We start from the raw sequence: 24,039 nt of genomic DNA, 5'->3' as shown, positions 1-24,039 counted from the left end.
ATGTAAATTTTCCTATCTGATTTTTCACCTGAGAGTTGCCTCCTTCAATATACAAATTCAGGGTTATTTCACTGTCAATTGCCTAGGGTAATGAAACAGGTTATCAAGAATTTGAAAGTATACAACAAAAAAAAGATCTTATGAATCTATAAGATGTTCTTCTATCACCATGTCTAATACATCTATGTATCTATGTGTTGTGTGCACATTGCTTCACTACTGAAAATATATTAAAAAGCTCTAATTAATTGGCTTAAGAAAAAGCACTTAAATACTTTTTCAGGAACAGAGAAAAGACTAGTCAAATGCTTTTTCAAGCTTGTGTGACTTAATTGAAATCTTTAATAAATAAGCTAGCTTGAAAATTATTTGTGAAGTAATATTAGAAGTGTCTTAAAAATTGCCAGCATACATTTTATTTGCATTTATTGATAAAGTGATTTCATACTTATCTCTGCCAAATACTACATTTTACAATAGTGATTTTATCTCTATGAGCAATTTGAGAAGATTTGGAGTCTTGAAGCCTCCAGCTGCATGAGTCCTGGACCATAATTTCTAATCTCATGGCTTTAGGCAGTTTAGTCCCCAGGCAGGTAGGGGGTTTGTTTTGGGAAAGAACTGTTATCATCTTTGTTTCAAAGCTAACTATAAACTAGTTCCTCCCAAAGTTAGTTTGGCCTACACCCAGGAATGAACAAGAACAGCTTAGAGGTTGGAAGCAAGATGGAGTCAGTTAGGTGAGATCTCTTTCACTGTATCAGTTATAATTTTAAAATGGTGGTGTCATAACTTTAAATGATGACTATCCCAGTTTTCATAAATAAGTAAACTATTAAAATACAATAAGTAAATGTAATTGGAAAGATAATTGCAGACAAACTTGCCATAATTTATAATCTAAATTTATATTAAATTAAATAATGGATATTTCTTTAATTGGGCATTTTCCAATAACATATTGTAGGAAAACATTCTTTTTCTAAAAAAAAGTGTGTCCATTTTTAAAAGGTGAATAATTTTTGTTAAATTCAAAGATCACTTAAAGGTTATGTATAATACAAGGTAAAAGGAGCCAGGAAATAAGAGATGTAAAGAAAGTTTATAGAAATAAAGAGGTTTTTTTTGGTAAGAAAGCTTAAAGAAAATTAATTTTATATGAGAAATAATCTTGTATGCCAAATTTTACCCTAGAATAAAATGATTGTTTGTGGAAGAAAGAGGGATGTTCAACACAAACAAGGAAGTCCAGGCAGGTCATGAATGGTCTGTGTGAGTCTTAATGAGAAGATTTATGGAAAAAACTTTTATATGATCAAGTTGTCTATAATTAAAGGGAAATTATAATATTTCTAGAGATTTAGTTTTGATTTTAAAAACTTATATGCTAAAGAATTCATTCAAACTATAAAATTTTCTTAAGGTATTGCTTTATTCTTAATAAATTGCAAGACATTATAATTTTTTTACACTAAGTTCAACTTTTATTGTTTCTGGTTGTTTTTAGCTTTCTCTCCCCTTTTAAAAGGCCTGAAACAATAACTCTATCCTTCAACTCATTTTCAGCTCTTGTAAGTGTTTTTTTGTTTCCTTCAGGTTCTAACTGTTGTAACCTGATGCTATCAAAGAAAAAAAAAGTTTTATCTTAAAGGTCTAAAGGAAATGTTTCCTTCCAACATAATATTCCCCTTAGAGAATAGCAGTTGCACTGCAGAAGGTCTCTTCTTTTGCCTTTGGGTAACTGGCCTAATAAACACGTAAGCTTTATTGAAATAATTTCTATGTCATTAATACTAAGTTTGATTGGCTTAGAAAAAAAAGATTAAAAAATGTTAATTAAAGTTATTACATTCATGTAACTTTCTGTATATGCTTTTAAAGTCCTTGTACCATTAAGATACAGGGCTTTGACTCCTGGGTCTAAAAAGGACACCAAGTCATGCTAAATCTTAACATTGAGAGTAGTTAAAGCTTTATCTTCAGACTTGGTAAATGATGCCAATAAAAATAAACTGTGTTTGTGAGACACAGGACCAGAAATTAAAGCTATTCAACTCCTCAAGTCCCAGGGACTCTCACAAAAGGGATGGGCACATGAAATTTTAAGGACCAATTTTGAGGGATAAGTTCAGTTTCTCTATAAATTAACCATTAATGTCAAAAACACACTGATGCAACACCAGCATATGGGCCCCTATGTCAGATTAACAAGGTTTTCTTGAAGCATTAATCCTCTCTTTAATAAGGATTATAAAGGTTATAAAAGGTTTATGGAAATTATATCTTATGGTCAAAATGATTAAAATTTTATAGATCATTTATAAAATTTTGAAAAACATTTAATTGGCCTCATGCTGTTTTTATTAGGGCTTAGTGTTTGGAAAATTAAATCTACTCTGTCAAAGAATAAATGTTTTTGTCTTTTTTTCAAATCTTTGAGTTATCACTTTGGCAAAATGAGGAACTTATTTTACAATGACCTGTGATCTTATTTTGTGATAATATCAAGCATTTTAAACCTTTAATATTTGAGAAACTTTCCAAAATCAAATGATAAATTATGTCTTTTTCTGACCTAATTAGCCCTTTAAGATATTAGGTTCCATAAAGTCCAAAAATTATATATTTGGCTTATTTGGTATAAAAATCATACAGGAAGAATTGTTAAATATGAAATGGTGTTTGGCTTTCTTTGGGCTGTATTTGTACAAATAGTTATTGGTATATGTTCCAAAGTTATGGGAAAATCCTATAATTCTGATATGACTTAGTGTACACTATCAGTAATAATAATAATTGCTATGTTAAATTATTGTGTGCCACAGAGGTAACAAATTTCCTTGTCAGTTGTGTCCTTGACTGTGGCTGCCCTAAAACTTTTTGTCATTCACAGACAACTATTGTTTTGTTTTGGTTCTCTTTAGAAGGTGATTTTACAATCAACTATAAAACTCTGAGAGGTGTTCTTGAATGCAGGGTTCGGATAACTTTGGGAATTTTGACATTAGAATAGAAGAAAACCTTTCTGGACTCTCATGGAGAGCTGAAATGTTCGTGAATATCAAGCAGAACAGGAGTTAACTGCCTGAACTGAACTAATAGAAGACTGAAGTAATCTTTTGACTTTTTTACTTAAATTGTTGCTGATCATTTGCTTTGTTTTGCAGAGTCAAGAAAACTTTTCTTTTGAGCTGTTGACAGCTTGTAGCAACAATATTTGGAGCATATTTATTTCTCTCTACCTGATTTCTCCAGAATTTTGAAACTGTTTGTGAGTATTCTTAACTTAATGGTAATATAGTTATTTGCATAAGTGCAATAAAAATGTCTTTTTTTTGCAACAGGAAACCCTTGGAGAAACTGGTTACCTTACCAAGGCTTTGGCTGGGATGGTCAACAAACTTGACTGGAAATAAACTTGACTTACAGAGACAACAAAAACCCCTTGGGAAAACTAGCCTCATACATTGTCTACACAGTCCCTGTACATGGTTCCTGACCTGTGGTAGGTAAAGACTATCACTTTCTGACAGGCCTGGGAGCCCCAAGTTATCATGGGACCTTAAGAGGAGAGGAATTTACCTAGCTCACAGGTATTTGATGGTACAAATCCACAAAATAAGCCTTGTCTGAGATTTCTTCTATGTTAACAAAGTTTCATCAAAGCCAATTAAAAAGCCTATGTGAAAAATGATTATTCCTGCTGCACTTTATACAAATAATCAGGCCAAGTATTATAAAGCAAATTGGTCCTACCATGATCTGTCTTTAGTAAAAATGAGAAACTGGAGAGAGAAAAATTGTTTCAAAAACTATAGTCTACCTGTTGTTAGATTATATTCTCACCTAATGTTTTTATAATTTTTATCATTTTTGACAGTTCGGAGTGAATTCTAATTTTTCTTGGCTATAAGTCTCCAAAATCATGTTTTCAATTTTTTTCTTCTTTCTTTCTCCCCATTTTTCCTAATTTTGAATCACTGAACACTAAGCTGTGTTTTCTTGAAGCCCTGTGAACTGAAGCTAGACAACTTAAACTTCAGAAGAAATAACAGCAGCCTATTTACATGCATAAGCTACTTTCATACCTGACTAGTGATGTATGGACATCAGAGTAATATAGCCTATATCAGTTTTCCAGGATTGTTGGTTTTTTATTGTTGTTTTTTCTCCCTACCTCCCCTTATTTTCTCTTCATAGGACATGAGACTTCACAACTTGCTAAAAATGAGCTTTCCTAATAATATGGGACCTACCTGTCTAGGAACAAACCACCCTAGCCATTAAAGATTAGATGAAACCTGAGACCAGAAACTCATTTTCTTCTAAAATGCTTTCTCTGAAAGAGTCTTAAAAAGAAAAGGGGAGAAATGTAAAAGGAAAATAAATCTTGGGACCCCCAACTCACTGAGCTAAAGGGAAAAGTCAAGCTGGGAACTGCTTAGGGAAAACCTGCCTCACATTCTATTCCAAGTAATCCCTCTGCTCACTGAGGGAAGTGCATATCTGATTGCCTCCTTTGGAAAGGCTAATTAGAAACTCAAACGTGTGCAGCTGGTTTTCTCTTATCTACCTATGATCTGAAAGTCCCCTCCCCAGTTCAAGTTGTCTCACCTTTGCTTCCAGTTGTCCCACCTTTTTGGACTGAACCAGTGTTCATCTTTCATATATTGTTTGATCTCTCATGTCTTCCTAAAACGTACAAAACCAAGCTGTGTCCCAACCACCTTGAGCATATGTCATCAGGACCTCCAGAGTCTTTGTCACAGGCATATGTCCTTAACCTTGGCAAAATAAACTTTCTCAGTTGACTGGGACCTGTCTCAGATATTTGGAGTTCACAATACAAATCAAAATTTTAAGATTTATTTTCTAGCAAATGGATTTATTATTTCAATCAAGTTTCTAACTTACACAGAAACCTCAAGAAGACCGAGCAGCTAAAAAGTGACTGTGTGTCAATAGTCTACTTTCCTTAGTTTTTTATGCTATGCCCCTAAACTTAAATGTCTATAACATCAACTATATTTGTTGATAACAGGATGCAATTACACTGAGTTATGACTCATATCAACTTCTCTTATATATAGTTCTCATGTCCACACACTAAACACTTTGAAAAGCTTTCTTTAGTTTTGCTGTGAAGTGGCTTGGTTTTACGCTATGACTGGAAGGAATTGAGAGCAGGATATTATTTGCCTCTTGGGCTCCTACAGTTCATTGTTTTCTCTTGCTTCTCATTCCACACAGTTTTTAAAGCTGTAGTTTGCAACTTTGGTGTACCCAGGAATCACACAGGAGGTTTCTTAGAATTGGAAATTTCTGAGCTCCACTTTCAGAGAATTTGACTCATTAGGCCTGGGGTGCATTTCAAGAATCTGCATTTTTAAGATGAATTAAGGATAGTAAAGTTCTGATGCATCATAATCATTGCTTGGAAGATTAGTTAGATGCAGTAGAGTGAGTGTGAACCGGAAGACAGGTTTTATGAAGTCAGGATCTATTTATCTACATCCGGATTGGGTTGTAAAACTTTTAACAAATCTCCTGAGAAATTTTTATAATTTCCAGGGGTAGGGAACTAGAACTACAATGATGGGGAGATAAACAGAGGTGAATAAAAGATGGGGAGATAAAACAGAGGTGAATAAAAGGATTGAAAGATAACATTGAGGGCTTATCATAAAGATAACCAATCTAAATGTATGCTTTTTGTAAAGATTATTTAGAACCAAGGTACTAGTACATTTCATTGAGTGTACCTTGAACTAAGAATTGGCAAAAAGGTTAGACTTAGGGGAAAAAAGAATCTGAGATGTCACTGAGTGCACAGTTGAAATGTTGATCTATGTGTTTTAGGCTTCATAGGGATAGAAAAGAAAAATAAGCTTGGGGGAAAAATGGTTGAAAGGCTTTTGGCCCTAAAAATAATGAGGGTTGAATTTACTGGGAGACTTGAAAGAGCAAGAGGTTATGGTTCAAAATTTCAGACATCAAGATTTCTGTAGTGGGATGAATTCTGAATTTATGTAGATGTGAATGCCATAAAAAATTACATAGTTTTTTTGGCCTTATTTCCTTCAAATCCATGATCACTGCCAAGATGTACTTTCTAAAATAAAAGTCTGATTATATTTTTCTGTGGTGTCACTTTCCTGACTGTCTGCTGCCTAAGATATGTCAAAACCCTTACCATGGCATTTGGAGTCCTTCATTATTGCCTGCAAACATTATATACTTAACACTGTACTGCCTACACATCCTTGAAAATATTCACTCATGTTTCACCTTTGATTATGTAGTTACCTTTGCCAGGTCTATCTGGCAAAATGGGAAACCATTTTAGTTAGTTTTTAAACCTCTTCAGGAAGGTTTTAATAAAATACTCCTCCTTCCAATGTCCATTACACACATTAGTTTACTTTTTTCCTCTTCTTTTCTACTTTAATAACTTGTATGTGGTTTTGTCCTTGATCTTAATGGTACAGGGTAAGGGGCACAAACCAAATATGAGCAGAGGGCATGCATTTAACATAAATACCAAAATCAAATAGGATGAAAGACAATTAATGCTAAGGTGCTTGTATAGTAATGAAGTGTAACACCATTAAAACTTTTTTAAGACGTTGTTGCCATAATAAGACAATCAAACAAAACACATCCAAGGCACATGTGGTCCTCCTCTGCTACACAGGTCATAGTAAAACTAAAAATGAAAGGGCGGTGGCAAAGTATCAAATAAGATTCTGTGGTGAAGGTGCATGCATCAGAAAAACAATTTAAATGTGAGGTGGGGGACAATAGTATATGTAAACACTAGTGGGACCAGATGAATTTAGTATTTTCGGGTAACAATGTCTGCTATGTATGTCTCTTATCCGAAGAAGACTAGTGACAAAAATTCATTACCTAGCTAAGAGCTGAAAATGCACTTTGAACTGAGATGTAAAGACCTACAGAGTCCAACTGTCACTTTGTGGCTCTCCCATGATATTGGCCTTCACAATGTTTGAAAAACTGGCCATGTGCTTTTTCCCAAAGTTATAAACCATCTTTTTTGACTTATTTCTCAGCTTATAAATTAGTTAAAATCAGCCTAAAAGAGAGACCTTTAAGAGTTTGACAAGAGAAGCAAGTTCTCCAGAAGTCCCTTCAGCTGCATCAGTGAAAACTTTAATTATTATCTATAGTCTAGTAGATCACATATCTCCATCTCTAACCAAGATTTCTCTCATGAACTTCAGAGGTATATATCCACCTTCCACCTTGCCATCTCTCATATGACCCATGGGCATTTTAAACATGCTCAAAATGGAATCTGTCATTTCTCCCTTCATTACCAAAATCAAAGACAAAACATTGCTTTTCTTGGTGATTCATCTAGCTTCCCAGTGCAGAAAGCTATGGGTCATCTTGGAAAACATTATTCTCCCTCTTTCTTATTTAACCAGTCACAAAGTTTTATCAATTTCTTTTCCTGTCTCTCAAGTCCATCCCCAATGACATAATCACTGTTTTCTCAGGTAACTGATAGATTTACCTTTACTCTTTTCCAGTCTGTTCTTTACATTGCAGGCAAAATGATTTTTCTAAAATGCAACCACGGCTTTAAACATTTCTCTATCTCCTGCTACTCTTAGGATGAAGGTAAGACTCCCCAGTGTGGCCAAAAAAATCTGCTTGATTTATCCCCTGGCTAACTCTCTAGAGCCTGTTCTGCTATTCCCTCTCTCACCTCTCAGGTATTTGCCCCTTCATTGGTTCAACAAACATTGAGTGCCTACTATATGCCAAAAAGTGGGGTGAACAAAGCAGGACATGAGGAGATAGAATTTTTTTAAAATCACATAAATATAGAATCACACTTTATTAAGTTTTTGTGTAAAAAAAATAAAAGTAGAGGATACATTTAAATAGTATTAGTGAATGACGTGCTTTAGATTGGTTAACAGGGACCCCAATCCTGATACTCCAGCACAGCTTTCCTGAAAAGAGCTAGGTTCTGCACATATGGAATTTTCCTTGTCTATCACTTTTCTACGGCTTACCTATGTCTCAGCCTATATGGTAGTTTTTTCAGGCAGCCATCCCTGAGACTCAGAGCCTGGGTTTGGTGCTTCTCCATCCACCGCAGTTTCCTCATTCTTTGTATTGTAGTGGGTTACTTTCCTATGGTTTAGTGGTTTAGCTAATTCAGGGACTCTCCCTGTTTTTGCCACATTGAATCCTTAGCTTCCAGCACCGTGGCTGTTACAGAGCAGATTCTCCACAAACATTTCTTGGATCAATAAATGGCAGAATGTTTCTATCACTGACAGAATTGAATAAAATGCTAAAGAACTAACGCTCATGAAAATTCTGCCCCTTTATGACTAACCCCAAAAGATTAATCTTAAAATCTTTTTTTTTTCCAATTTGCCTAAACATCAACCCTATTTATATTAATTATTCGAAATATGATAAGTGCCTGACAACTGCAAGAGGGTAGAAGATTGCAAGTTGTTCAAATAAATAGATCTAAAGAAGTTTCTACATAGAAATCTAAGACTCCATGACTTTATTATATTGTGCTTTGTCTTCAGCTTCATCTGCTGAAGGCCATCTCCAGTCCCACCCTACCCATATGGATCAGCAGTTTATATCCTTATGGTCTGTTTGATCTCACATTAATCAACCAGAAACATTGCAATAAAAACCCATTGCAAACTTGACATATTACAGAAGAAACACATACATAACTTTGAAATATCATCTGAAATGACATTTGTGAACACTTGAAGAGGCTTCATGGAGACAGGTGGTACAATTTATACAGGTTCTTTTATAAGTGGGCTAATAGTTGATGTCTATTTTTCAAAAAAGAACCAGATGAAGTTTATAACTTAATGACCTCATTTCTGAATCCAGGTGTGTCATAAATAGAGCATATGATGCAAATTATGTTACCTATTGAGAACAGAGTAAACAAATTTATACAAAGCAGCCTGTTTCCATTATCTTAACATCACTTCTTGATTTACTAAGCCTATACAGGCACCAAGCTGCTTTACAATCTGCGGCAATCACCTGGAACCCTGTGGAACTCTGCAGTTGATGACCCTCCCTCTTTTGGCCTTACCTTTTCCCCCAGTGTACTGCACTTAGGAGCAGAAGATTTAGCATGACTATGTCGTGAGTTTAGGAGGAAGGACCTGCTCACCCCACCTCCCTGACTGCTCTGTGTATTTAGATGTGTGATGTATCTCTCAGAATTGTGATTAACACACATATAATTTCTTGCTAAGGAAAGTGGAGGACAATAATGTGACAAGATGAAGTTGAGCTTTGACAATGGTCTATTGAATTTTGAAACTTAAAGCCATTTTAAAGTAATAATTTCAAACAACATGCTCTTGCCTTAACCACTTATTTCTATGACTTTCTTCATGCTTTTTCCTGGAATGACTTTTTGTGCCCCTTCAACATCATGTTTTATATGCCTAAATCTTACCTACCTACCCTAGCTCAAATGCCAACTTCATCACAAAACCTTCTCAGATTTGCCCAACTAGATGTAATCTCTTCCTCAGGATTAGGTCCTAATTTCTGAGCTCTCCTATGGGTTAAATGTCTTCAAGTCTTTGTTCTGTGTAGGTGTTCACAAGTATTTATTGGTTGAATAAAAAATTTTACTTAGATGATTAGGAAAAGTAGATAACCTCAAGATTTCTAGAACATTGAGTTAAATCCTTGCATATAGAAATGAAATCATTCTCTGTAACTTTCTGCCACATCGAAGTGCTTGTATTTGGCTTATAGTTGAGAATACTTCTCTGATTTCACAGCTTTATTCTCTTTTCCTTATTTCTCTATATTGTTAAACAGTCCTGTTCACTGAATTGGCTGAGTTTGTTCCCTCCTGAAGTGATTTGTACTAACTATTCCCTGTATCTGGAATTCTCTTTTTCCAATGTGTTTTTTTCTTTTTTTTCTTTCTGCCTGGCTGATGTTTTATCATTTGGGTGCCAGCCAGGTACACCTCTTTTAGAGAAGACTTCCTCTATCCTCAATCCAATGTAGTCCTTTATCTCTAAAAGTGGTCAGTCATACCACCTAGGTTTTATTTTCTTTATAGTATGTATAACTGACTGAATTTATCTTGCCTATTTTTTAAACTTGTTTTAATTATTTACTTTTCCAGGATGATTTTTCTCCTTTTATTAGATTGAAACCTCCATGAGAGAAGAAATACTGTCCTCCTTGTTGCTATATGTCCAGCTCCAAGAAAAGTGCATGGAAATGGAAGATGCTCAATATATATAACTGTGGAAAAAAATGAATGACTTCCAAATAGAAGGTTTTATGTATATTTTTAGTGAAAAGCATCAGGCCACACAAAAAGCACATGGTTTTATTTGTTGAAATTCCTTAGTGGTGGTGGCCTGGTCTAAATTCTCTGCCCTCTTTGAACTTCAGTCATAGCATCTGAAACACTTTATTAAATATAGGTCACTTATTAAAGTCAGGTCAGGGCGTTGCTCATCTGTGCATCCTCAACATGTAACAGTGTATTAGTCAGGGTCCTGTAGAGGGACAGAGATAATAGAATAGATATATATATAAAGGGGCGTTTATTAAGGAGTATTGACTCACATGGTCACAAAGTGAGGTCCCACAATAGGCTATCTGCAAGCTGAGGAGCAAGGAAGCCACTCTGAGTCCGCAAACCTCAAAAGTAGAGAAGCCAACAGTGCATCCTTCAGTCTGTGGTAAAAAGTCTTAAGAGTTCCAAAGCTGAAGAATTTGGAGTTCGATGTTTGAGGACAGGAAGCATCCAGCACTGGAGAAAGATGTAGGCTGAAAACTAAGCCAGTGTAGTCTTTCCATGTTTCCTGTGCCTGCTTTTATCCTACCATTGCTGGCAGCTGATTAGATAGTGGCCACCCAGATTTAGGGTGGGTCTGCCTCTCCCATTCCACTGACAAATGTTAATTTCCTTTGGCAACACCCTCACAGACACACCCAGGAACAATACTTTGCATCCTTCAATCCAATCAAGTTGACACTCAATAGTTCCTGGTATTAAGTTGAGCTAATTAAGTAGAGATTAAACAAATATTGTTTGTTCTCAAACCCTGATTGTCTTTATGTATTTACACAATTCATAACAATAATAGCTACTATTTTTGGAATAGCTACTCGCTAGATAGTGTTTTATATTCTTTATCATGTTAATTCTATTAAATAACCCTTTGTAAAAGCCTATTTTAAAGATAAGGCAAGCTGAAAGTAAGTGATTCTTTAGGACTGGATCCAGGTCTAATCTCCAAAATCCATAATCTCAATCAATCACATTACCTACTTTTACTGGAATACAAAAATTTCAAATGTACTTAACAGCTTACTTGAACATTAATGATTATCCCAAACTTTCCTATCCCAAAATATGCTTGACACTAATTTCCTTCATAGCAAATAATTATTATGTACTGTACTATGAATTTGTTTTTAATATCAAAACAAGTTTTTTGCTATACATCTAACTTACTGTCTTTTTTATAGTTTAATAAAAACAACTTTATATTTTTTGTATCTGTGATAAATAATGTAATTTTTAAAAAATCAAATAGAGAAAATATGATGAAGAGAACACAATTTAAAATCATCTTTTAAAAAAATGCTTTTTGGCTACCTATACATCTTCTTTAGAAAAGTATCTGTCCATGTCCTTTGCCCACTTTTTAAAAGGTTTGTTTGTTCTTGTAAATTTAAATTCCTTATAGATGCTGGATATTAGATCTTTGTCAGATGCATAGTTTATAAATATTTTCTTCCATTCTGTGAGCTGTTTTTACTCTGTTGATGGTATTTGGCTGTGCAAGAGCTCTCACATTTAAGTAGATCCCACTTGTCAGTTTTTGCTCTTGTTGTGATTGCTTTTAGTATCTTTCTTATGAAATCTTTGCCCATTTCTAGAAGGATGGGATTGCCTATGGAAAAAATTTCAACATCAATGATCATTAGAGAAATGCAAATCAAAACCACAATTACATACCATCTCACACCAGTTGGCATGGCTATTATTAAAAAAATAAAAAATAACAGATGCTAGTGAGTTTGCAGAGAAAAGTAAACACTTACGCACTGTTGGTGGGAGTGTAAATTAGTTCAACCACTGTGGAAAGCTGTGTGGTGATTCCTCAAAGAGCTAAAAGTAGAACTACCATTCAACCCAGCAATCCCATTACTGAGTATATACCCAGGAGAATATAATCATTTTACCATAAAGACACATGTATGTGAATGTTCATTGCAGCACTATTCACAATAGCAAAGAAATGAATCAACCTATATGCCCATCAAGGACAGCTTGAATAAAGCAAATGTGGTACATATACACCGTGGAATACTATGCATCCATAAAAAAGAATGAGATTATGTCTTTGGTAGGAACATGGATGGAGCTGGAGGCCATTATCTTTAGCAAACGAATGCAGGAACAGAAAACCAAAGACCTCATGTTCTCACTTACAAGTGGGGGCTAAATGATGAAAACTCATGAACACAAAAATGGAAACAGGAGACACTGGGGGTCTCCTTGAGGGTGGAGGGTAGGAGGAGATAGAGGAGCAAAAAATAAATAAATAAATAAAAATAAAAAAATATGAATAAAAAAATTTGTTTACTAGGCTTGGTACCCGGGTGACAAAATAATCTGTACAACAAACCCCTATGACATGAGTGTACTTATATAACAAACCTGTGCATATACCCTGAACCTAAATGAATGATAAAAAAATAAAATAAAATCATTTTATGGAACCAACAGACACCGGGCACTGGGGACTACTAGAAGGAAGAGGGTGCCAGGAGGGTGAGAGTTGAAAAACTACTCGTTAGACACTATGCTCACTACCTGGGTGATGGGATCCTTTGTACACCAGACCTCAGTGACATGCAATTTACCTATGTAACAAACCTGTGTATATACTCCCTGAACCTAAAATAAAAGGTGAAAATAAAATTAGTAGAGTGTGGAACCATCTCACTGTCATTGCTGTTCACTATTCCCCCTTCTGCCTGTTCCTCTCTTCCTTCCACCTTTAGGTACCTCAGAGTCTCACAGCTGTTTAGTCACTTAAATGCAATTCTATCTTTTTCATCCCATTTGCCTGCCCAATATGAAATATTTAGTCATCTGAGCCTGGGCTATTGCAATTCTTATATATTATTTTACCCACTCCAACCTTTATTTTATATACACATATATATAATTATATATTACATATATTATATATTATATATTATATATGCATTATATATATTATATATTATAAAATATATAATATATATAATGTATACATTATCAGCTATATATAATTATCAGCTATATCTTCCTGAAATATTCATTTTTTAAGGATTAAACTCAAGCATCTCAATCAGACATTGAAGGACCTCCACAAACTGGGTTCAACCCACTTCTCACCACCTTTCCACCTCATGGGCTCTACATTTAGACTGCTCTACACCATTTTTTATGAAAAGATCTTGTGCATTGTTTTTCTCTCTTCATTTGGTACCGCTTTAAGGAAAAATGTTTTCTAAATTCTTAGTATGCTTTAACACTCAAATATCATCTTCTCCTGAAGGCTTTTCTAAATAATCTAATTTATTTCTGCTTAATGAAAGTATCATCTATAGAATTCATTTATACCAAAAAAATGTATTATTGAATACCTACTATGAATCAGACACTGTTCAGGGTACTGGGAATATATCAGGGAATCAAATGGACAAAAAAATCTCTGACATCATGGAACTTGTGCTCTTATTGATAGACAGAAAGTCTCTATCATTAGCAGAGATAGAAAAGAGCCTGGTTGGTGCCAGTAGTCAAGACAGTCGGAGAAAAGGTCCCAAAGAGATCATCTTTCTTGTCATAGGTTTAGAGGTTCAGGATAATATAATGGTTTGAGGGGCCAAGCCTGGGGCCCCATTGTCCTAATGCCACCTCAGGATGTTGTTTCCTGCATTCCAACTGCTCTGGCTACAGTCTTGGGTCAAACAGCTCCATGTACGGCTTGGATTGCTACTCTGGAGAGTGCAAACAATAAGCCTGTGTGGCATCCATGTGGTGTTAAGTCTGCAGGCACACAGAATGCAAGAGTGGTGGAGGCTTGGCAGCTTCCACCTAGATTTCAGAGGATGTATAAGAAAGCCTTGATGCCCAGGCAGAAACTTGCCACCGAGACAGAGCCATCATGGAGAGCCTCTAGTAGGACAGTACCTATTGGAGCTATGGGAGCAGGGCCATTGCTACACAGACTCCAGAATTATAGAGCCACTGATACTGTGCACCCATTGCCTGGAAAAGCCACAGGCATTTAACTCCAACCAATGAGACCAGCTACATGGGCTGCGCCCAGCAAAGCTATGGAAATATGGCTGCCCAAAACCTTGGGTGCCCCCTTCTAACAGTGTGCCCATGATGGGGACATGAAGTCAAAGATTACTTTAGAGCTTTAAGACTTAATATCTACCCTTCTAGGTTTCAGACTTGTATGGGGCATTTTGCCATTTTCTATAGGCTAATATCTTCTTTTTTGAATGGAAACATTTACCCAATGCCTATACAACCATTGTATCTTCCCAGTAAATCATTTGTTTTTGAGACTCACAGTTTTAAGGAACTTACTTGCCTCGAGTCTTGGGTGAGACTTTGGACTTTTGAGTCTATGCTGAAACAATTTAAGACTTTGTGGGACTATTAGGATTAAATGATTATATTTTGTATGTGAGAAGGATATAAGATTTGAGAGATCAGGGCAGAATTCTATAGTCTGGATGTTTGTTCCCCTAAACTTCATGTCAGAATTTGGTCTGCAATGTTGGAGGTGAGGCCTAATGGGACCTATATGAGTCATGGGGTGGATCCCTCACAAATCTTCATGGTAATGAGTGAGATTTCACCCTATTTGTTCCCATAAGAACTTGTTGTTAAAAAGATCCTGGCCCCTTCTTAGTCCCTCCCTTGCTTCCTCTCTCACCATGTGATCTCTGCACATGGCAGCTCCCCTTCACTTTCCACCATGGGTGAAGCACTCTGAGGCTTCCACCAGATGCCCAATCTTCTAGCCAGCAGAAATCGTGAGCCAAGTAAACCCTCTTTTTTCTTTTTTTTTTTTTTTTGAAAATTCAACAGCCTTAGGTATACTTTATAGCAACATTAAATAGACTAAAACATTTACCTTTGAGCTGTACAAAAAGAGGCAGTTGCCAGATTTGGCCCATGAGTTGTATTTTGTTAAGTTTTGTGTAAACTATTGAAAAGTTAAGATTTTTAAAGACTAGAAGGAGATAAGGGAGTGAGCAGGCGGATATTTAGAAATAGATCATTCTAGGCAGAAGGAATAGTCATTGCGATGTTTCTGAGACAGGGGAATGCTTAGTGTGTTTCATGAATAAACAGTATACCAGTGTGACTGGGCAGGTTGAGTGAGAGAAGAAAAGAGGTAAGGGATGAGGAAGGAGAGGCAAGAAAAATGAGATTGTAAGGTGGGCTAATTAAAGACTTTAACTTTTACTCTGAGTGAAAAGTTGAGCCACTAGAGGACTTTGAGCAAAGGAGTAATATGATTTATTTATAAATCACAGATGACAACTATCACTTCTTATATCTGGAAGAAAGAAACCTTAAAAAATTGTCTGTAGTCTCAGTGTGTTTAATAGGTTTAAACACAGACAACCAGCTCTAATTGGGGTTCTATGAGAGCAAGATTCTGAGAATGAACTCTGTCTTAGTCAGAAGCACTTCTGTGATCAATTAGCAAAGGCTGCTCGAGTGTTAGGGCTGTTGGTTGCCATGTGTTTATGGTCCTCATCTAGTCTAACCTTCACCTTTTCCAAATTTGAATACACTGATCTTCCAACAGTTTACATGACTTTTACAACATCATCACCTAATTAATGTCAGCATCTCTGGTCCCTAGATAGTGATCTGGATTGTATCTTGGTCCCTCACCATTTCAGTTTTTACACTTAAGGCAGTAATCAATGCCTATGCTTCCTGGAAGCTGAAAAGACATTAAAATAAAAAACCGTTGTGGTGGTAATAATTACCCATGCAAACTTTACTCCCTTAAATTTATACAAACTTCACAATTTGTAAATCACTTTTGTCTTTATCTTAGTTGAGCCCCAAAATTATCTTATAAATTCTTCATAGTCCCAGAAAATTATACTAGGGCCCTGAACATGCAAGAACAGGCCCTCCATCTGCTCCTAACTGGAATTTCATTTGTCAGTGATTGCAGAGTTTTGCTTTTTTTTTTTTTTTTTTAACAATTACATTTATAAAATTTAGTTACAATTATTACCACAGTTATTTCACAGTTGTTACTAAAATACTTCTTAGTGCAAGTGGAACAAAAGGAAGGAAGGACCAAAGCCTTCAAAATGTTCAATGATAAGCTTAAAGCTGCCATTCTTTCTGTGCATTGTGGGGAAAAGGAGGAGGAGTTTGTACTGAGTTCCTGTGATGACTAATGAAATTTTTATTCTTTTCAATAAGAGCTTTAACAATTAGGCTGTGTTATAATGAAATGCCCATTTGTCCAAAGTCTGATTCCTGGTCCATAAATACCTCTTTGTCAGAGGTACATCCCTAAAATATGCCTTTGTCTTGAGTGGAATGCAACCAGAGGCGTTTAGTGCAAGGAGTCTCAGTAAAGCAGCCTGAAATAAACAATGGGGCTTCAGAAAAGCTGAAATTAAAATGTATATGTATATATTTTTCTGTACCATGTGCTATTCATTACCTGACTAAAAGATTATCTACAATAGAGAGTAAGACTTCACACTAAAATATGATCATAGAGGAATGTTTAAAAAATCCAAATTAATGAAAGACATTTTACATTCTCAGTAACAGTGTAAAGGACATCTAGAAACTACCTTTTTTGTTGTATATTTTTAAAGGATTTTAGTTCAAAACTAACTAATGATTTTAAATAGTTTGTACTTTCCTAGAAATACTTTTAAAAAACTTTTATTTTAAGTTCAGTGGTACATGTGCAAGTTCGTTATATAGGTAAACTTGTGTTATGGGGATTTGTTGTACAGATTATTTTGTCACCCAGTTATTAAGACTAGTAACCATTAGTTATTTTTCCTGATCATCTCTCTCCTCCCAACCTCCACTCTCCAACAGATCCCAGTGTGTGTTGTTCTCCTGTATGTGTCCGTGTGTTCTCATCATTTAGCTCACACTTTCAAGTCCTAGAAATACTTTTACTTTTGTATTTTGATGAAATGTATTCAGTTTTTCCTCTCATGTTACTAATGCAGTTGAAACCAGTTGGGATCTATTTTAATTACATTTTTCTCGTTGCACCACTTCATCTCCTTTCATTAATATTTAATCTCTGAGGAAAACCAAAAAATGTTGGTTTTGTGTTAAATATGAACTTAGTCACAGTGGGCTCACATTTCCAACGTGATGAGAAAGAATCAGGTACTTACAAAGAATCACCATATATCAAAGAACAGAAGCAACATGGTAAAAATCTTGTGGATTTACATCAACTACAAATTGACTGTTGTGTTTTCCATAACCTGACATGATTCCAAAATGCCAGAGAGTCTTAAAGGAGGACTTTTTTTTTCTTTTTAAAGAATGGCATTTAAATGAGTAAAGAAGTGTGAGACTGTGAGGTTCCTGGAAATGGAGGGAAGTGAGGCACAGGCAGAAGCGGAAGCAGTGAACAGCAATGACAGTGAGAAGGTTCCACAATCTACTGAGTTTATTCTCCACTATTGTATGATCAATCCATGGATCTATGGACACCTAATAAGTCTTTGGACCCCATTCTAGTTTTCTACTCATCTTACAAATGTTAGAGCATCTGATGGGATACTGGAACCACTGGGCCAGTTTTTTTTCTTCTCATGAACAATGCATCTATCTGCCCATGTTCTGTTTGTTTCTGGAATCCCACTTTTTCTGCTTAGCTAATTTCTAATCACTGGCGCCTTATCACCCAAAACTCAATGAAAGTTGCCTGCTGTGGAAAACTCTGGCACCTACAGTCTGTATTAAATGTCCCCTTTTTGAATGCCTTTAATGCCTTAGGTACACTTATATTCTTACGTGATTGTACATACCTTTTTTCAGTTTTATTGAAGTATAATTGACAAATAAGGATCGTATATATTCAAGGTGTATGATGTGAAGTTTTTATATACATATACATGGTAAAATGATTACTACAGCTAAGCTAATTAACATAACATCATTTCACACAACTTCATACGTGTGTTTGTGTGTGTATGTGTGTGATAAGAATATTTAAGGTCTACTATAAGCAAACTTCACATATATAATACACTATTATTACCTATAGTCACCATGCTATAATCTAGGTCACCAGAACTTACTTATAGCTGTAAGTTTGCAATCTTTCACGAATATTTCCCCATTTTCCTTGCCCCCCTGGTAACCACTCTTTATTCTCCATTTCTATAAATTTAACTATTTTAGATTCCACATACAAGTGAGACCATGGAGGATTTGTCTTCCTGTGTTTTGCTTACTTCACTTAGCATAATGTCCTCCAGGTTCATCCATGTTGTTGCAAATGTCAGATTTGCCTTCTTTTTTAAGGCAGAACAATTTTCCATTGTATACATGTGTATTTTCTTTATCTATTCATCCACTGACAGGTTGTTTTCATATCTTGGCTATTGTAAATAATGCTGCAATGAACATAAGTGTGCAGCTGTCACTTTGAGATAGTGATTTTATTTTCTTTGAATATATGCCCAGAAGTAGCATTGCTGGATCATATGGTAGCCCTATTTTTAATTTTTTGAGGACCCTCCATATTGTTTTTTAGAAAGGCTGTGCCAATTTGCATTCCCACCAACAATGCACAAGTATTTCCTTTTCTCCACCTTCAGTAACACTTATCTTTTGACTTTTTGGTAATAGCTATCCTAACAGGTGTGATGTGATATCTCATTGTAGTTTTGATTTTTATTTCCCTGATGATTAGTGATGTTGAGTACCTATTCATGTACCTGTTGATCATTTGTATTTCTTCTTTGGAAAAACATCTATTCAACTTCTTTGCCCATTTTTAATTGAGTCGTTTGGCTTTTTTCGTTCTTAAGCTGCATGCATTTCTTATATGTTTTGGATGTTAACCCCTTATCAGATATATGGTTTGCAAATATTTTTCCCATTAGTAGGTTGGAATTTCATTTAGTTGATTTTTCCTTCACTATGCTAAAACTTTTAAATTTGATACAAATCCCACTTGTTTATTTTTGCTTTGGTTGCCTGTACTTTGGGATGTCATATACAAAAGTAATTGCTAAAATCAGTGTCATGGAGTTTTTCTCCTTTGTTTAAATCTAGGAGTTTTACAGTTTAAGGCATTAATTTTAAATGTTTAATGCATTTTAGTTTATTTTGTATGTGGTGTAAGAGAACAACCCAGTTTTATTTTTTGCATGCAGATATCCAGTTTTCCCAACACCATTTATTGAAGAGGCTATCCTTTCTTTTATTGTGTATTATTGGTGCCTTTCTCAAAGATTAGTTCAAGATTAGTATATATATATATATACACACACACATATATATAGCCTATATATATATATGTGTGTGTACATACACGACCATTGCCATATTATTTTGATTACTATGGCTTTGTAATGTAATTTGAAATCAGGATGTATAATATTGATGCCTCCAGCTTGGTTCTACTTGCTGAAGATTGCTTTAGCTGTTTAGGATCCTTTGTGTTGCATATGAATTTTTAAATTAAAAAAAATTTCTGTAAAAATGCCATTTTAATTTTGATAGGGTTTGCATTGAATATATAGATCAATTTGGGTAGTATGGACCTTTTGAGACTATTGATTCTTCCAATTCATCAACATGGAATATCTTTTTATTTATTCGTGTCATCTTAAATTTCTTTTATTAATGTTTCATAGCTTTTAATTACAGAAATATCAACTTTTTGTTAAATTTATTTCTAAGTCTTTTATTCTGTTTTATGCCGTTGTAAAGGGAATTGTTTTCTAATTTATTCTTCAAAGCATTTGTTGATAGTGTAGAAATGCTACTGATTTTTGTATATATCAATTTTGTATCCTGAAACATTATTAATTTGATAGTTCTAACAGTTTTTCATAGACTTTTGAGGGTTTTCTATATATATAATATAATGTCATCTGCAAACAGAGATTATTTACTTTCTTTCTTAATTAAATGCGTTTCTTTTTTTTTTTTTCTTGCCTAATTACTCTGACTAGGATATCCAGTTGAATAGAAGTGGTGAGAGTGAGATAGTGGGCATCCTTGACTTGTTTTGATCTTAGAAAAAAGTCTTCTAACTTTTCAACATGGAATATGAGGTTAGTTGTGATTTTTGACCTTTATGGCATTTAGCAACAAATCTTCTGTATCTAGTTTGCTGAGAGTTTTTTTCATGAAGGATTGTTGAATTTTGTCAAATGTTTTCTCTGCATCTATTAATATGATTTTTATCCTTCTTTCTTTTAACATAGTACATCACAAAAAAAGCGTATGATATTTTTGATTTGCATATGTTGAACCATCCTTGCTTCCCAGGGATAAATTCTTTTTGATCACAGTACATAATCTTTTTAATGTGCTGTTGAATTAGGTGGGCTACTGTTTTGTTGAGGATTTTTCTATCTATTTTTATCACAAACATTGGCCTGTATTTTCTTTTTTGTACTTTTTTTCTGGCTTTTATATCAAGGTGATGCAGGCCTTGTAAAATGAGTTTGAAAGTGTTCTCATCTCTTCCACGTTTTGGAAGAGTCTAAGAAACTTTGACAATAGTTCTTTCTATGTGTCTGGTAGAATTAATCAGTGAAGTCATCAGGCCATGGGCTTTTCTTTGATGGGAGATTTTTATTACTGATTCAGTCTCCTTAATCATTATTGGTCTATTCTGAGTTTCTTTTTCTTTATGATTAAGTCTTGGTAGTTAGACGTTTAGTAGTTTATCCACTCCTTCCATGTTACCCAATTTGTTGTCATATAATTGTTCCTAGTAGTTTTCTATGATTGTGGTATCAGTTGTAATATCAGCTCTTTCATTTATGATTTTATTTTGGTCATTGATTCTGAGTATAGCTAAAGGTTTGTTAATTGTATCTTTTTAAAACAGCAATTCTTAGTTTTGTTCATTTTATCTAGTCTATTTCATTTATCTCTGATCTTTTTATTTCTTCCTTCTACTAAACTTGGACTTAGTTTATTCTTCTTTTTCTTATTCCTTATGGCATAATGTTAAATTGTATATTTGAGATATTTCTTTTGTCTTTCTTTATCACCATAAATTTCCCTGTTAGAACTGTTTTTGGTGTTGTGCATATGTACCCTAGAACTTAAAGTATAATAAAAATATGTATATATTAAAAAAAGAACTGTTTTTGGCTGTATTTCATAAGTTTAGTTACATTGTGTTTCCATTTTGTCTCAAGATATTTTTGTATTTTCTTTTTGATTTCTTGTTTGACAAATTGGTTGTTTGAAAGAGTGTTGTTTAATTTCCATGTTTGTGAATTTTCTAACTTTCCTTGTGTTATTGATTTACAGTTTCATACCATTGTGGTTGGAAAAGATACTTGATATTATTTAAATCTTTTTGGATTTATTAAGAATTATTTTGGGGCCCAACATATGATCTATCATGGAGGATGTTCTGTGTGTGCTTCAGAAAAATGTACATTCTGTTGCTGTTGATAGATTGTTCTGTATACATACATCTGTCAGGTTCATTTGGTCTAAAGTACTTTAAGTCCAGTGTTTCCTTATTAATTTTCTATCTGGATATTATGTCAACTGTGAAAGTGGAGTATTGATATTCCCTCCCATTATTGTATTGCTATCTATTTCTCCCTGCACATCTATTAATACTTGCTTTATATATTTGGGTGGTCCAGTGTTGGGAGAATATATAGTTGCAATTTTTATATCCTTTTGATAAATTGACACCTCTTTCATTATATAACAAGTTTCTTTGTCTCTTTTTACAGTTTTTGACTTAAAGTCTATTTTATGTGATAGAAGTTTAACCACTTCTGCTCTCTTTTGGTTTCCATCAGCATAGAATATATTGTTTCTAATCCTTCACTTTTAGTCTATTGTATTAGAAAATAAACTATAACTGAAAGTCTCTGACATACCATGGAGACATTTTCTCCACTGTCTTGGTGATTAGCATTTGGCTCCTCATTACTTATGAAAATTTATGCAGCTGGCTTGAATTTCTCCCCAGAAAATGGGTTTTTCTTTTCTATTACATTGTTAGGCTGCAAATTTTTCAAACTTTTATGCTCTATTTCCACTTGAACACTTTCTCACTTAGAAATTTCTTCCACCAGATACCCTAAATTATCTCTCTCAAGTTTAGAGTTCCACAGATCTCTAGGGCAGAAGCAAAATGCTGCCAGTCTCTTTGCATAGAAAGAGTAACCTTTACTTCAGTTCCCACCTAATTCTTCATCTCCGTCTGAGACCACTTCAGCCTGGACTTTATTGTCCATATCACTATCAGTATTTTGGTCAAAATCATTCAACAAATCTCTAGAAAGTTCTAAACTTTCCCACATTTTTCCGTCTTCTGAGCCCCCCAAGTCTCTAGGATGTTTCAAACTCACCCATACCTTCCTGTCTTCTGAGCACTCCAAGTCTCCAGGAAGTTCCAAATATTCCCACTTTTTCCTGTCTTCTTCTCAGTCCTCCAAACTCTTCCAACCTCTGCCTATTACCTAGTTCCAAAGTCACTTCCACATGTTCAGGTATCTTTACAGCAGCACCCCACTCCAGTACCAATTTACTGTATTAGTTCATCCTTACACTCCTGTAAGGACTTACCTGAGACTGTGTAATTTATAAAGGAAAGAGGTTTAATTGACTCACAGTTCCACAGGGCTGGGAGACCTCAGAAAAATTAAAATCATGGTGAAAGGAGAAGCAAATACATGCTTCTTCACATGGCGGCAGCAAGGAGAAGTGCAGAGAAAAGGGGGAAAAGTCACTTATAAAACCATCAGATCTTGGGGCTGGGTGCGGTGGCTCACGCCTGTAATCCCAGCACTTTGGGAGGCCGAAGCGGGCGGTCATCTGAGGTCGGGAGTTCGAGGTCAGCCTGGCCAGCATGGAGAAACCCCGTCTCCACTAAAAATACAAAATTAACCAGGCATGGTGGTGTATGCCTGTAATCCCAACTACTCAGGAGGCTGAGGCAGGAGAATCGCTTGAACCCAGGAGGCAGAGGTTGTGGTAAGCCGAGATCGTGCCATTGCACTCCAGCCTGGGCAACAAGAGTGAAACTCCATCTCAAAAAACAAACAAGCAAACAAAAAAACACATCAGATCTTGTAAGAACTCACTATCATGACAACAACATGAGGGTTACCACCCTCATGATTAAACTGTCTCCCACCAGGCCCCTCCCATGACATGTGGGGATTATAATAACTACAATTCAAGATGAGATTTGGGTAGGGACATAACCAAACCACATCAGTTGTGAAGCATGTGGCAAGTCACTTCATTCCCAAGGTGCCTACCCATTCTTTCCTTGGTTGCTGATAAGCCTCTGTGGACATAATGTGCCAAAGAGGGAGGCAGATTGTGCTCAGGTATCAGCTCTATTCTCTAACTATTTCCATCCTGTAGGGCTGTAGTAGTCCCCGAGAGCTGCTTGAGCACTCTAGCCTAGCCTCAGAGCTCTCCTTATCATAGTAAAAGTAAGCCACATGAGGCTCTTATCCCAATCAGACAGGCATCTTTATGTAGAAAAATGAAATGGACAGTATCGTTATATTTCTCCATGTGTTCCACAACTCCTTACACAGGATATATGCTCACACAGATGAAGATCTAACTCAACTCTCAGAATGGACTTATGACTCAGATTGATTCAAACATCCATTCACCACTTTTCTTAACTGTGTAGCAATGCATGGTTGATTTTGTTTTGACAAAGGATAAACAAATTAAAATATCAA

The sequence above is a fragment of the Pongo pygmaeus genome, chromosome 3 (genome assembly GCF_028885625.2).
Source record: "Pongo pygmaeus isolate AG05252 chromosome 3, NHGRI_mPonPyg2-v2.0_pri, whole genome shotgun sequence".
Lineage (NCBI taxonomy): Eukaryota > Metazoa > Chordata > Mammalia > Primates > Hominidae > Pongo > Pongo pygmaeus.
The sequence above is the reverse complement of the archived record's forward strand: the minus strand, read 5'-3'. Positions refer to the sequence as shown.